Here is a 17,053-nt window from a genome sequence, read left to right as displayed (position 1 = left end):
CCAGGCTGGAGTGCAGTAGCACGATTATAGTTCACTGCAGTCTCAACTTCCTGGGCTTATGCATGCCTAGTAATTTTTTTTTAAGAATAATAAAAAATATTTTGCTAAAACATAAGATGTACAGAAGTCTCCAGACAAGCCATACAAAATGGTCACAAGCTCTTTTTGAAGGGGGGAATCTACACTTGACAGCAAAGTCACAATGTCATTAGTGAGGGCTGTGATGTTGGTTTAATGTTCCCATTTTGGTTCAAACAATCAAGTTTGTCCACCCACAGCATCTAAATAAAGTTAGATTTGGCTAAAGAGCATATTCTAAAGAACTGATCAGATGCTTTCAACCAATGCAATTAGATTACCATAAAAAGGGGGGGAGGAGCCCATAAAATTAAAATAAAACTACCTTCCCCCTCAAAGAAATAAAAAAGAAAAGCACCCACTCTCCTGCAGCTAACCCTGACAATTACCTTCATTCACAGTGCTTCATACTTAAACCATGATAGGGCAAAGAACAAACACAGAGGCCGCTGCTTTTACACACTTGGTGACAATCCAGATGACACTGCTAGCCTCTGCTCATGCTTATGACAGCGAATTAGGACAAGACAGAGATTTGCTGATGTGCATTTAATCACCAAAGGACTGAAGATGTCTGGGCTTTTATTCTGAATGTTTCTAAGACTGTGTCCATTAAAGGCAAATAAAAAAGGAAGACGTCTTGGCAGAACAGGAGAAGTGACGTGCACTTGATTATCAGATGGGTTTAAATATTATTGATGGCGTATCTCCTAGTCCATGCTCCAGCTGTTTCTCTGGTTTGGGCCTCGTTGGTCTTCCGCTGCTCTGCAACGTCGTTTGCTAGTGGTTTGTCTGGGTTAGGAACGCTTCACAAAGGCTGGATGGAGAGCAGGATGTGCGGATCTGCAGTGCAGGGGACCACTTATCTTTCAAAATATCTAAACATATTCTTCCCAACTTGTCTACATTAGGATGACAGATTTTGGTCATGAAACGTACTTTAGGGGCTGCCATTGGGTATTCTTCTGAAAGGGATGGTTCAAGTTTAAAAGTCCCTCCCTCAAAGGGGGAATCCTGGGGGCCAGCAATGACCACATGAAAATAATGGACTTGCTCTCATCTGGTTCTGCTTTAATGCCGGGAACCAGTTTTTGGCCAGCAAACACTCATTTCCTTGATGATCCTGTGAGGCAGCCCGGTCATCTTGTCAGGTCCCGATTTCGGCCTCTGCCGGTGGCTTAGTGATTTTTGGTTAAATGACAGACATCATAAACTTTACCTTTTTAGGTTCTGGATATTTCTGTATTTCTTTATTTTATTTTTATTATAAAGATGTGGGGTAATTTCTGAATTTCTATAAAGATTTTTTTTTTTAGCTTTGTTCCAGTATGCAGTATGTGGACATAGTTTGATCTTTTCAAAGATTCCTTTTAAGCTTTGTTAGGCAAGACTAGAGCAGACTGTAGGCCTTCCTGTTGAGGTGGTATCCTTCTGACTACCCCAGCTGATGCCCCATGAAATATGAGGTGGTGGAAACCTGAACTGTTCCTGGCTCTTTTTGAGCTGTGGTGATTGATCCCTCTGCTCCTTCTGAGTGGTTCTTTTTCCAGGCTCAGGTAGTTTCCTCAAATGTATCAGTACTCAGCTAAAGATTTTATAGGATGCCTGGGTCACTCTTCAGATCACTCTCTCTCTGTCTGTCAGGATGTTGGATGTTTGTCTGTATTTCTCTGTGAAGATCTCTCCTCTCGGGTATTGTCTTGCAAACCCTAGCTTCCTTGGCCTCCCTGGTCTCCTAGCTTCCTCTCCTTGACTCAGAAAGACTTCTAGGCTTCTCCTGTGTTTACCCTTCCTGCACTGTAGCTAGTATACTCTCCTCAAGGGATAAACTGGGGAATTGAAGGGCTCACCATATTTGTTTCCCCTTTCTCATGCATTGCTGTTCTGCACTGCCAGATGACGAAGAAAATTTAGTATATGTCATCAGTTTGTTTTGATTCAGGCCTTTGGATTTAGAAAAACCTGGATGTGATTCCTGGCTCTAGTGCTTACAATCAGTGTGACACCAAATAATTCATTTATAATTATCCTCATTAAGCTTATTTCTTCATCTGAAATGTGGGAAAGATAACATCTACCTTGGAGAGTTGTTGAGAGGATTAAATGAGATTATGTGCATCAAGTATACAAAAACAGCTCACATGTATTAAACACTTAGGTTTCTTAGTAGCAACTAATCTAATTCTTGTAATCAATCTCATGAGGTAGGTACTATTGTTTTACAGAGAGTCTGTGTACATCAGGGCCATCTGACTCCAGACACTGTGTCCTCAGACATCACCCTCTACTGCTGCTGTCAACATACAGTGATTATTCAGGGGATGATCATTTATTATTATCATTAACTGCCTGGGATATCCCACTTTTATTTGGATCAGAAATGCTAATTGGCATTATGATACGATCATAAAAACATATTCAAAAATGTTGACTTAAATACTGGATGGCAATTTAAATATTTCAGAATAAGAGGTCTAAGGGACACTTCCTCTCTATTTATGCTGTCTCAGTCTTAGTGTGAATCTGTGCTATGATAGATGCATGTGAGTATTAAAATGTAAACCAACTGAACTTAAATTCAGCTTCTCAATGGCACTAGTTACATTTTAAGAACTCAGTAGCTACTGGGGGCCAGCCCCTGCAGGATTTGAGGGTCCCTGGAAAGATGTGGCGGCATCAGTGATTATTCTGGAGAAATAAAGAGAAAGAGAAGGGGGAAGAAAGAAAGAGACTGGACTCCGTCTAGTGCAGAAGCCCCTTTATTGAGAAATACAGAGGGTTTTTATCCCCTAATTTTGCAGTCAGACTCACGTCTTCTACGTGAACACAAAGCCAGGTGCATGGGGCCATCCCCTGCCCACCAGATGTGTCTTCAAGCATGAGGAAGAACAAACCCAAAATTGTCTTTCTTTTCCTTATGCTTGGCTAATGTCCCTCAGAAGTATTAATACAATTTCTAAAAATATTATACCATTTTATCAATGGTAGTCTACATATTTATTTTATTCTACACACTTTACCTGTGACTAACTTTCCTAATGATTAACAATCTATTCCTATACTTTATCCTAACACACATAATGGAACTTAAACAAAATGACTAAAACCAGTTTTGCATAATGTGGCCCAGTCCAAAGGTCATGCTGGGCTCTCAGCACTAGGGCTCTTTGATGTGGTCGTGGCTTGAACCAGGACCTGTCTGGAAGTCTAAACCGCAGTCAAAGGGAAAGGGGAATAATGAGTTTCTAATGTTAGTTTGTGTTCATCCCAGTCTCAGAGTTTTCATGCTTGAGCTAACAGGAGGCTTTATTGCTAAGAAAAGGGAGAGGTAATGGGGTCAAAAGCTCCCGAACACATCCTAGTGGTCTCGGGGTCAATGGCCCTCCCTGATCCCTAACGTTCAGTGGGCCTCCGTGGCCGGCTCCCAACAAGTAGCCACATGTGGCTAGCAGCTACCACATGGGACAGCTCAGACGCAGACTACTTCTATCATCACAGAAAGTTCTTTCGGACAGCTGTGGTCCAGGTTCCTATTGTTTCTCAGCAACGTCTCCTAAGTGATCTCCATGTTCTTAGCTATGTCTTCCTTGTTCATTCAGTGGATATTTACTGCACGTCTGCAGTGTGCTAGTTACTGGGGGATCACCCTTACCATTCCTACAGTCACTTTCAGGCTCAACACCTCCCTTCCAGGCCATATTCTACTGGCTTCCCAATGGCTTTGTCTTAGAATATAAGTCTGAACATGTTTCTTTTCTTGGAACCCTCCAAGAGCACCTTTGTTCTCCACAAAATTCAGATGATCCCTCACTCATAATAGCTTGACTTAAAATTTTTTGTCTTTATGATGATGTGAAAGGGGTACACATTCAGTAGAAAGCACACTCAGAGTACCTCTGCATCCTTTTCTGTTTTTCACTTTTAGTTCAGTATTCAAAAAATTACATGAGTTCTTTATCACCCTATTATAAAACAGGCTTTGTGTGGAATGCTTTTGCCCAACTGTGGGCTAATGTGTTTTGAGCATGTAGTTAGACTAGGCTAAGCCATGGTGTTCAAAAAGTTAGGTGTATTCAGTGCATTGTCAACTTACAATAGGCTTATTGAAAATGGAACTCCATTGTAAGTCAAGGAGCACCTGTAACTTCATTGCTCCATAGCATGCAGCAAAGTCCACTGAGATATGGCTCCCACCTCCATCTCAAGTCTGGAGGCTCATGGAGTGTCTGCTGCCAGGAGTCCCCCTGGGTGCTGTGACTTTCAGAACCCACACTCTGGAGCCCTGTTCTGTAGCTCTGCTCTCCCAGTCACTAAGAGCTAGGACTCAGGATTTGTGGCAGTGTCTCCAGGGACCGCTCCAGCCATGCAGTCCTCCTTTTGAATTTTGGTTAGCTCCAACTCCTCCTCCAAGATTTGGCTCAGCTGGCATCTTATCTGGCACATTCACTTGACCCTCCGAGACACAACATGCTCTTTCTTCTCCATGATCCCGCGGCATCTTGTGTCAGTCTGTATGCCAACAGGGCTTTGAATGCCAACAGTTCAACCAATATTTGAGTGTCTACTGTGGGCCGGCCACACACCATGTTAAGCTCTGTGACTGCAAAGCAAAATGAGACTGATCCCTGCCCTCTGTGAGGAGACAGTCTACTGATCCACCAAATAGAAAATGGAATATGACATGCATGTTACTAGAAGGAGCTCAAAACAGAGTCAAGAGAGGTGGTTTAGATTGTGCCAGTGGGTCATGGAAGGTTTCTACCTAAGCACAGTGCTATCACATGGTAGATTTTCCATACATAGTGGTGAAATAAATAAATGCATAATAATGACCAATGGATATTGAGCACATATTATGCACCCAACCCTGCCCATGCTAAGTGGCTTTCCATGTAGTCTATCACTAATTCCTTATAGCTACTGTGAACCATGTATACTGATACCATTTTACAGATGAGGAAACTGAGGTTTATGTCACTTGACTACAGTCACCATAGCTAATATGTGTTGGAGTAGCATTTGAACCCAGCACTATCTGACTCCAAAGCTTGGTCTTCTTATCACTAGGTCAAACTCCTTCCCTTTATGCATGCAGTAGGATTTTGTAGAATGAATAGGAGTTTCTCATGCAGACATGAAGAGTGATGGGCATTCAAGGTAGAGGGAAAAGCAAAGCTAGCAAAAGGTATTTTAAAGATAATGCTTAGAGAGGTCAATTAATCTGTCCAAGGTCACACAGTGGGAATTGAGAGTTTGAGAATGTTTCAGAGCACTCATTAAAGGCTGAGCCTGGAGATGATGAAATGAGAAATGGAAGACTTTTTTCCCCCCTCATACTCCTTTTTCTCTCCCACTTGCTATGTAAAAATGAAAAGACTATTGATTGGTAGGGCAGAATGTGCAGTTAGTAATGAGATTCCCTCTGAAAATCCTTTAAAGTCTCCATAATTAATTTATTTGAGAGGTGAAACAAACTGTGCACGTGAAATGTGTTAAAATTATGAACAGGTTGCACTGGGCATGGTGCCTGAGGCTGCACGGCCTGATGAAGGGCACAGAGATCCGAATCTGCACATCGCCCTTCCATCACCCTCGCAATCAATTATTGATCACACCTGGAGTTCAAGCAGTCATTTCACAGCCACTGTGGCTCAGCTCTGCTCTGGCTTCTGAACTTGTTCTGATCCCGCCCGGCTGAGCCAGGAGCAGGAACATTGAGAGAAAAGGGTTGGGGCCCCATCTAGGCCCGTTGAGCTCAAGAAGAGGCAAAAACAATCGTGGATTGATACAAGTCAGTGTGGTGTTTAAAATCTTGTGTTAGGAGAGTCACACCTGGCCATTGTTGTAACTTTACCCATCACCCTGCCAGCAGCTCTGGTTTTCACTTGGCAGAGGACTTGTGGGACTGGAATGGGTATCTGCGATGGATGGCTAATTTAAGACCTCATGAATATCGAATGCCTCATGCATATTGAATATATTATGACTATTTGGAAACTCACGTGCCTCATGCATATTGGGTGAGTCACTAATATTTGATAGCTTTTGGTCTTCCTATCTTGTTCTATGTTCAGCATATGCATGCTCTAGTCATTTTATCTATGCTAACACGTCTCCCTAAGTTACTACTTTATTTGTACACGCTTAACCCATCTAATGGATTCCACTTCAGGAGCCTAATTCTATCTCATAAGCTATTTGCTTGTATACTTAGTTTCATTTATTCTTCTTGTTTGTGTTTCTGATTTTCTCTACCGGAATTGAATATCTTAAAGAATATAACAAACACATTCCAAAAGGGGAACTACAGAGAGGAGTCTGCAAAAGAGTCACTGGGGTGACCAGAGAGGTTGTGGAACCTTCTGGACTAATGGATACTCAGAGGCAGTCAGTATGCACTGAGTGCTTGAGAGTTTAGTCAGTCCTGGGCTTGAACTCAGCTCCCCAGCGGACTGATAGGGATGGGGGTCTTAACCTCTCTGACCCTCAGTTTCCCCATGTAAAAGGGCATAACCACACCTACCTTCTTATTGCCGTTTGACAATTTAAGAAGGTACTGTGTTATCCAGTCCATGCTTAAGACATGCAGCAAATGTGCCACGATCTAGTTTTATGCTTGGACGAAGGACTCGCCTCCTTCCTATCCTTTGCAAACCTCATTTATCACTGTCCCGCAGAGCATGGTTTTGGTTACTTAAGGCCACTTTTCCAATCAGAGCATTAATAGTAGGGAATTTATATCTGTTGAGAACCAAGCAGCCATTCTAGAAGTTGTGGGCTTATCAGTGGTGCCCTTGACTTGGTCTCCTATGGATAGTGCCAATGCTGTGAGCAGCATGTCAGAGACCTTCCCAGGGCACCAAGGACCTGAGGCATCTCCCTATGCCTGCTGAAGTCCGAGGATGCTCATTTTTCCAAGTCAAGTGCTACCGGAGAGGGAAGCACAGATGCTGTGGGGACACAATTTACCTAGCAGAGAGGTGGTTCTGGAAAGACTTCCTGGAATATATGAACCTTGAGTTAAATTTCGCAGGGTGAGTAGGAATTAGCTTATAAACCTATTAAAATTGGGGAAAATCATGTCCTTTGCAGCAAAGTGGATGAATCAACATAGAAACAGAAAACTGAATACTGTATGTTTTCATTTATAAGCCGGAGCTAAACACGGGGCACATATGGGTGTAAGAATGAGAACAACAGACACCGGGGACTCCCAAAGTGGTGAGAGAGGGAGGGGCACAAGGTTTGAACAACTCCCTGTTAGGTACCATGCTCACCATTTGGGTGGTTGGCTCAGTAGAAGCCTAAACCTCACCATTATGCAATATTCCTATATCATGAACCTGAACGTGTACCCCTTGGAGCTAAAATTTTAAAAAAGAGGGGGAGGAGGAAGAAGGCTGGATGTCATGCTTTAGGCAGAGGGGTAGCAATGGTGAGGACTGAAGGCAAGAGAGAACCTAGTACATCTGAAAAGGAGCTGCGGGTGATTCCACCTGGCCCCAGTAAGCCGGGTCATTGATGGGTGACTTCTGGTCACACATGGACCCATCCTGATCTTATTCATGGACCAAAGACAGAGGTAGAGTTGAAAAAGTAATATTTGCTTTCATTCAAGTCAAAGAAGTAAGAACTGCAGTGAAATTAGAAAATTGGATGAGGAGGAGGAGTGAGAAGTGTTTGTGAATATGAGGGTCTTATTTTTTTTTAAATGTGTGAGACGGTTCTAGCCTCCAATTAATAGCACTCAGTTTAAGGAGGCTTAACTTTATGCCAGGAAGGTGGTAGGCATAGAGGATCTGAGATGTGTCTTCCAGGATTCTTAGTTAATATGCATGAGGCTGAGACTAGAGTGCACACGTTCAGACTTGGCAATGGCAGAATTGAAAAAGCAGTTTCATGTTTTTCTCCCCTGCGGGAAAGGGTAAAGGTGAAGATTTAGCATCAGCCAAATTCATTCTGATTTCTTTCTGTAGGACTGTATCTCTATCTCCCTGGTCAACTGCAATAGGAGGTGGCCTTGAGAGTTGGGGTAGAGGTTATTTTAACGTAAATAGAACTTAGAAAAAACATCCTTCCAGGAAGCAGTGCTCAGAGGAACTCTTTGACAGGTCTGAGATTTTATTGTATTAAGTGGCTCTTCCTGGGAAAAATGTGAGTGAATCTGACTACCTCTTCCCCTGACACAAACTTCTTGAGGAAAGGACACATGAAACTTCATTAGGGAAAGCTGAAGGCCCATTACGAACCACTTTAATGTGTGTGTGTTTTTTTTTTGGCCATTTGCTAATTTAATAAAAATTGCATATTCCCGGTGGCTGATAGAAATTTGAGGAGTCAGTTCCTGAAGTACTCAGCAGAGTCACTTAAAGGAAAGCTTGAGATGTACTTCCTGGTTTTTAGAGAAGGAGATGTGTCTGGCTTAGGTTCTAAAGAAAACCGCCACATGGGCAGAGACAGCAGTGAAGGTCTCAGTCACTTGCCTAGGTTGAATTCCTGGCTTCACATTTTTGGGCTGTGGGACCCCTCCAAGTAACTTCACCTCTCTGAGTCTTATTTTCCTTATCTGCAAAATAGGTATAATAATATCTACCTTCGAGGACTGTAAACATTGACTGAGATGAAGTATATAACGTGCTTAGCCTAAAGCCTGTGACACTAAGCTTTTAACTTCAAGTGAGTTGGAGCCAAGAGAGGAAAATGAGAGTGATCTGGTCCAGTGCACAGGATGGAGAGCATGATTCAGATGGACGACTGTGGCCAGACAACTGCAGCAATGAGCTTCATGCCTCATGTGGGAGGTGGGGGGTAGGGGAGTGCTTGCTGCAGAGGCATGGGCAGGAGGGGATGGGCCACATCTGACTCTAGCTCTCCTACCTTGCTAGGCACATTTTCAAGCAAGAAAGGAAGTCCAAGCAGGCATGCGGGCAAAACTCATCACTGAGGAAGAGGTTCAGGAGAAGGTATAAATGTTCTCTCATAGCCAGGGAGAAATGGAGCTGTGGATTGGCTGTGAGACACTGTTCTGAAGATTCAGAGAAGGGCAGCTGGGAGCATTGATTGTGTTGACCAAAGGTCATGGTAATCCCAGATGTGTTCTGTATAGTGTCTATTGATGACAGAGATCATCAGGATCTCTCTAGGAGTGCAGGGCAGGTGTCCAGGCAGTGGATAATCCACAGGGTTAGGTGCATATGGGGAGAAACTATTATCTTGGGAAGGAATCTGGGTCTGGAGAGGATAGGCTTCTATGATGAAAGACACCTCCTACCCAAAATGGTATTTCGAAAAAATTACAAATGAATCCTGTGTAAGTCATAGATTCAAGAAATGGAAAAATTTATGTGTAACTGTAGATAATAAAATGACCAAGAAAGGTTTTAAAATAAGAACATTCACAATACTCAAAAGGACAAGGAAAGAGATAGAAACATTAGGTAAGAATAAGAAATGATAGAAAAAGAAAGGTGAATTTGAGGAAGAACCAAATAGAAATTCAAGATATAAAAAAATGCAGTCATTGAAATAAAAAAATAAATAAAAGAACTTATGAAATGGTAGACTAGAGATAGTTGAAGAGAGAACAAATTAAGTGGAAATAAAACCAAGTAAATGAACCAAAGTGGAGCACAAATATGGAAGAGAAGTTATAGGAATAGGAAGATAGCTCAAGAGGACTAAAAATATCTAATAAGAGTGTCAGAAACTTAGACTTACAATGGAGAAGAGGAACAGTTTCATGCTAAAATGGTGGAGAATATAAGGTCTCGTTAAAGGAGTGAACAGTTTTAAGGACTATTTATAAAACCTCAATTTCTTAACCAACTCATCACAAAGCCTCCAACAACAATCGCTGGGGAGAGGAGAACCTATTCAGTACACTGTGCTGGGAAAACTGACCACATGCAGAAGAATGAAACAGGACCCCTACCTATCACCATTCACAAAAATCAACTCCAAATTGATCAAAGACCTAAACGTAAAACCTCAAACTTTAAGAATCTTAGAAAGCGCAGGACATATCCTTACAGAAATTGGAATAGGCAACCAATTCCTGTTCAAAACTCCAAAAGCCCATGCCATAGAGATAAGATTGACAAGTGGAACCTGATCAAACTGAAAAACTTTTGCAAAGCAAAAGAAACCATCAAGAGAGTGGGGAGACAGTCCACAGAATGGGAAAAAATATTTGCCAACTGCATATCTGACAAAGGCAAACTAGTTCAACCTCTATGGAAAACAGTATGGCGATTCTTAAAAGAACTAGAAATTGATCTTCCATATGACCCATCAATCCCTCTTCTGGGAATATACTTGGAGGAACTTAAGTCACTCTACTGCACACACATGTTTATTGCAGCACTATTTACAACAGCAATAACACGGAGCCAACCATGCTGCCCGGTGATTGGCATTGCATAATCCTCAGACCACACTCAAGTTTTGCCAGTCATCCTAGTATTATCCTTTATAGCAAATGAATCTAGTTCACAGTCATGCATTACATTTAGTTGTCATATCTCCTTAGTCTCTTCCAGTCTGTAACAGTCCTCAGTCTTTTCTTTTTTTTTTTTTCAGTTGGAGTCTCACTCTGTCGCCCAGACTGGAGTGCAGTGGCTGCTCCCGGCCACCGCAGCCTCGACCTGCTGGGCTCCGGCGATCCTTCCGCCTCAGCCTTCCGAGTAGCCGGAATTACAGGCTCGGCTGATTTTTTTGATTTATTGTAGAGATGAGGTCTTGCTGCCCAGGTGGGTCTTGAACCCGCGGGCTCAGGCAATCCACTCACCTCAGCCACCCAAAGGCGCGGGATTACAGGCTGAGCCACCGAGCCCGATTTCTCAATCTTTTCTACTCCTTCACTTTTTTTCTCCTCCCTCCCCTCTAGACCTTCAGTTTTGAAGATTAGAGGCATGATGTCCCTCAGTTTGGGTTTTCTTGATACTTCTTCCTGGTGAGATCCAAGTTATCACTTTTTGGCAGGAATATCACAAGGTGATACTGTGTTGTCATTGCATCCTAGCATTTCAGTTTGTCTCACAGCTGAGGACACTCACTTTGACCACTTGATTAATGTGGTGTCTGCAGGGCTTCTCCAAGTCACATGACTCTTTTCCTTCATAATTAATAAGCATTTGATGGATATGTACTTTGGAACTGTATAAATTTCCCATTCATCACCGTGTTCTTCTCTCTCTCCAGCTCTATTTATTTATATTAGATGGATCATGCTTTCTTATTTTATTTAATGGATATAATCTGTTGCTATCATTATGTTTTTGATGCTCTGATTTGCCCAGATTTGGCCAGTGGCACCCCTTCAAGCTGGCTGCTATGTCCTTTGGCGTGTCCTCATCATTGAGTATTTTCTTACTTTTGGGAACAACAAGATGTTCCAGGCTCATCTTGTACTTTTTTCGTTTCGGTTCTGGAATCAGATTCTTCTTTAAGGATCCCCGGTTCCTTTTATTGGAAGATGATATTTAGAAACTAGATCTGGACACCAGACATTATCTTTGTTTTGGGAATATTGCTGTTCTCAGTGAACAGAACAAGATTTTAAAATATATACATATATATTACATACACACTTTCATATATTCACATTTACATCTCTATTCCTATGTATGTATGTATTATCTGTCTGTCTGTCATCCATCTTCATCATTGTCTATCATCTACTACTTAACTACCACAAACCATGAGTTCACACTGATGCCTCCAGATTCAGTCTAACAACACAGAGTTCATTCTTGTTTTTTCCTTTTTAATATTTATACTTCTCTTCCGTGGCAGTGAGAAACCTGCTGCCCATTATCTGTAATATGCTTGCTTGTTAGATCAATCACCCAGTATGTAACCAACCTCCACTGCTGTAGCAACCCCTTCCACTATGCAGGTGCCTGCGTTGCCCTGCAGGAGCCCAGACACCTGCTTGAGGCCGCCACTGCCACTCGCTCCACCCCTGTGGGGAAGCCCGCTTCATTCGGCCTGGGCTGGGACACCCTTCTATGACCCGTCCTGTGCTGCCTCACCTGTGAACACTGTCTCTCCTGTTTAATTATTAGTTTTCATTTCTACAGCTTTTTCATGGTGGTGAAATACACATAACATAAGATTCACCATTTTAAGTATATAATTCGGTGGCATTAAGTACATTTACATTATTGTGCAGCCATCACCACCATCTATCTCCAAAACTTTTTATCATCTCAAACTGAAACTCTATACCCATTGAACAATAACTCTCCATTCCCACCTCCCCCAGTTCCTGGCAACAGTCATTCTGCTTTCTACCTCTATAAATTTGACTTCTCTAGATACCTCATATAAGTGGAACCATACAACATTTTCCCCTTTGTGTCTGTTTTATTTCACTTAGTATAATATTTTCAAGGTTCATCTACATTGTAGCACACATCAGAAACTTATCCCTTTCTAAGGGTGAAGAATTGTATATACCATATTTTGTTTATGCCTGGATCACTTCACCTTTTGCCTATTGTGAGCAATGCTGCTATGAACGTTGGTGTTCAAATATGTCTGTGTCTCTACTTTTCAATCCTATGAGTTTACACCTAGAAGTAGTCTTGCTAGATTATATGGTAATTATATCTTCAATATTTTGAGATACTGTCATACTATTTTCCACAGTGAATGCACCAGTTCAAATTCCCACTATTAATACACGAGGTTGTAATAACTCCTCATTGTTCCCAACACATGTTATTTATTTATTTGGGTAATAGCCACCCTAGTGGGTTTAGGGTATTGTCTCATTCTTTAAAAATTTGCATTTCTCATGTGAGTAATAATGTTGAGCATCTTTCCATGTGCTTATTGACTATTTGTGTATCTTTGGGAAACTGTAAATTCAAGTTCATTGATAATTTTTAAAATGGGCTCTTTGTTTTTCTGTTGTTGAGTTTCAAGAGTTCTTTATATATTATGTATATTAATCCCTTATCATATTTATGAGTTGCAAACATTTTCTTCCACTCCTTGGCTTAGCTATACACTCTGGTAATAGTATCCTATGATGCACAAAAGTTTTTAGTTTTTATGAAGTTCAGTTTTATGTATTTTACTTTTGTTGCCTGTGTTTTTTGTGTCATATCCAATAAATCATTGCCACATCCAATGTCATGAAGCTTTTGCTCTATGTTTTCTTCTGAGAGTTTTTATAATTTTAGTTCTTATATTTATATTTTTACCCATTTTAAGTAAATTTTTGGATATAGTTCATATTATTTTAAACTCAAAACTATTTAAAACACTTCTTATGCATAGTCTTAAAGGAGGAGCTAGTTATCAAAATTGCTTGATGTTTGGATCTTCAGGATGCTTATCTCTCTTTGCTTTTGTAATTTCATCACTCCAAACTCCAAACATTCCCCGAATTATAGGTCACTGGTGGGTCACAAAAGGGTTCAGCTGAGGAAAGCAGGAGGAGCTGGGACCGATGGCGGGTAGAGGGTTGGAGGGAGAAGGTATTATGGGTTGATTGCTTGTCTCTAATTCTCTTTTAGCATCAGTTGGTGAGGACCATGTCTCTTCCTGTTCCCCAGCTTCTTCCTTTAGTGTCTGCCCATCCCTGATTTACTGGTGACTATGGAGTTTTATTCTCTTGTGATTATTTTATGGCCATGGTGCAGGCCATTGGCCATCTGAGTGGTGCCAGTTGTTTTGTTGGAGCCCAGAGGACCAAGTTGCCACCCCTTGAGCTGTTGAGCAAGGAGATAAGTACTTCCAGAGAGGAGATGACATTCATTATCTAGTCCACAATTGAGGGCAGTGGTTTTCCTTGAAGTCATCTCCCAATTAGTGTAAGGAAATTTAATTTTAACTACTTGCCATTCTCTAAATGATTTCAAAAATGAAAAAAATGCTCATAGCAGACTTCTTCCATAAAGGAAAGCAAGTGGAGAAAATCATAGACTATTGGACTTGTAGAGATAGAAGGACCTTGATGATGTCATCTAGCTTGATGTTTTTCAGATCTTTTTAGTCATTGAATTCATTTTTTTTTTTTTGAGTCAAAGTCTCTCTCTGTTGCCCAGGTTGGAGTGCAGTGGCATGTTGCTCATGGCCACTGCAGCCTCTATCTGCTGGGCTCAGGTGATCCATCCACTTCAGTCTTCCAAGTAGTTGAAACTACAGGCACATGCCACCATGCCTGGCTAATTTTTCTGATTTACTGTAGAGACAAAGTCTCACCAAGTTGTCCAGGCTAGTCTTGAAACCCTGGATTCAGTTAATCCTCTTGCCTTGGCCTCCCAAATTGCTGGGATTATAGTCTTGAGCCACTGTACCTGGCCTGGATTCATTTTTTAATCCAAGGTGATCAGTCATATGATCAATCTCAATAAATAAATAAAAATTAAAAATAATGCTTAAATTCCTCTCTTTTTTTGCTAAGAAACCCTCTAACTAGTACAACACCTGAAAACTGAGACCCAGAGAAAGGAATTGACATGTCAGTGTTACTTCATTTGTGATTGGTGGGGCTGGGGCCAAAACTCTTATTTTCCAATTCTGAGGTCAAGCCTTGGTAAACCAGACAAGACAGGGCATACTGATGTGGGGTTTTTTGGTTCTAAAGTTCAGATGAGAAGAGAAGGAAAAAGAAGAAGCATATTTATCTGATTTCTTGACGATTTCTTCCCAGCTCAGCAGGGAGTACGACTTAGCTAAGGACAACATAGCAGTCCTTGGTCAGTATTGTGTGGAAGAGGTTGTTTTAAGGATGCCTCCAGGGGTCAAAAATAGTGCATCTCTAATAAGCCAGATGAGAAACACTATGAAAACAATGAAAACTCTTCTGCACTGGAGACATGGGCAAGCAGATGGAACAATCTATTCACTTAAGGTCTCCATTAGAGTTTCTTTTGCAAAAAGCAAGGGCTTCACAAGCTACCTTCTGTATGGAGTGAGAACAGGTTGGGCAGTATGGATTCACCGGTTCTCTTTGCTACAAGAAACGTTACTGATTGCCAGGGGTTCAGTCTAGGGTCCCACAGAAAAGCCAATCACTGAGACAATGAGTATCACCAGGGAAGAAGTCTTTATTACTTATGGTTGCAGAGATGGGAGCCAAACCTCAAATCTTTCTCTCTACCCCCACTAAAGTGAAGGGAAGAAAAACAGAAGGGGCAAGAAGAGGAGCTGGTCAACAGGCAGCAGGTAAACAAATGAGGGCTCTAGCATCTCTCTGTAACCATGCGGAAAAACAGGAATTAGGGAGCTGGATTTGTCATAGGCAGCAGGTGCGTTTCATTGTACACATGTACATTTCTTAAGCTTCTGTTCAGTGGGTGTCCAGCTTGTTGGAAAATTGCACTGGTTTCAGAAGCAGCTCTCTAGCAATGGCTTCTCTTGTTGGGAGGTTGGCGAGTGAAGGGAGGAGGAAAAAGAAGGGCAGTGTGATGGGAGGGAAGGTCACAAAAGGTTTCTGAGCCTCTGTGATAAGTGGAAAATTCTGGGGAAAAAAAAACACAAAACAAAAAACAAGAGTCCTTCAGCCTCAATATTAGGAGGGAGAGTTTGGGCAATGTTTAAAGCTGGATAAGAGATCTTAGGAGTCACTGACAGAGAGATACTTTTTCTGAAGTTTACTGTGGGTTGAGGAAGGGAGACAGCATGGGGAGAGAGAAGAACCTTTACTGTGCATTAAAAATGCAAGTTTTTTTCTCTCCCATTTTCTTAAGAGTCTGAGTAAAGATTTGAATTGCAGGGGGCGCTCCAGGAAGATGGAAGGGGAGCAAGTCAGACTGCACAAATCCCTGTGTGAGTGAGTGAGTGTATGGATGAATTTGCGTGTGTGTCCATGTGTAAGTGGGAGTGTGAGTGGCTGATGAGTGGGGACTTGGGAGAAAATGGCCAGGGCTCTCCTGGTGAAGCAGCTGGTGCCACAGTCAATCTGCTTGGACCCTATTGCTTCCCAGGGCACAGAGGCTGAGTGCCATTTTCTAAAATCAACAAAGTCCTTCCCGGGAAGAAGCTGCCAGAGAAACTGCCATTGTTAGGCTCTGCCCCACCACTGCAGTACCAGGCTGAATACTGACAGTGAGTGCCTTGAAGGGAGTACAGTGAGACAGCCAAAGAAGCAGCAAGGAGTGGCCACTCCAAACTTGGACTCGCTGCCACTGCCTCCAGTGCCAGGTTAGGCTGCAGGACCCTACCACCAGAACTTGAGTTCCAGAGATTGGGGTATTTGCTGGGGAGGGAGCTATCCTTCCCAACCCTGTGTGCAGCAGGGACAACAGTTTGTAGAAGAACTGAGCAACCAGTCTAAAGCCTGGGCAGAGAAAGTACTCCAGGGCGACCTCCATGGAACAGCAGACCTACATCTTAAGACCAGGGGGTGATCTCTGCATTACTTTAGGGCTGCTCTCCACAGACCCAGAGATGATCACTCCCAGTGTACAATCCCTGGTGGGTAATGGTGGATGTGGATGATCCACACCTTGAGCCAGCTGCTGGGTGATAGGTGCATTCAGTGAATGTGACCGAGATGGAGGCTGGTGAGTGCCTAGCTGACTCCTCCATACCCCACCCTTAGCAACAAAGTGAAAGAGATCAGGAAGGCAGTGTAGAAGCTGGAGGCCCCATTCCCCCACTGCAAACTGGTGCCATGGGAGCAGTGATCATGCTAGGAGAGGAAAAGAGGGGGAGACAGCCTGGGAGATATTGAGTCAAGTTACCCCCGGGCATATGCCCACTATCAGTTGCAGACAGTGGAGATGAAGATTCTAACATCTCAAATTTCAACAGCTAAGAGGGAATCTGCAGCAAAAGACCTGCAGTCACAGAACCTGCCATAAGAGGGCGATCCCTGCCAAAGAGATATACTAAAGCTGAGAAATCTCTACCAGCAGGTTTTTTGTTTTGTTTGTTTTCTCTTGCTCTCTTTTTCTCTCCCCCCTTTTTTTTGTTTATATCACTTGTTAGTTTGTTTGTTGGTTGGTTTTTTCTTTTC

General features: G+C 42.3%; 1 pseudogene; it reads right to left on the bottom strand.

The window, feature by feature from the left end:
• Positions 1–763: 763 nt before the first annotated feature.
• LOC103253646 lies at positions 764–1,221 on the bottom strand (annotated as a pseudogene).
• Positions 1,222–17,053: the final 15,832 nt, after the last annotated feature.

The sequence above is a fragment of the Carlito syrichta genome, unplaced genomic scaffold (assembly GCF_000164805.1).
Source record: "Carlito syrichta isolate Samal-C Ts95f unplaced genomic scaffold, Tarsius_syrichta-2.0.1 Scaffold243451, whole genome shotgun sequence".
Classification (NCBI taxonomy): Eukaryota; Metazoa; Chordata; class Mammalia; order Primates; family Tarsiidae; genus Carlito; species Carlito syrichta.
Note: the sequence above shows the minus strand (reverse complement) of the source record. Positions and strands in the feature narration are given on the sequence as shown.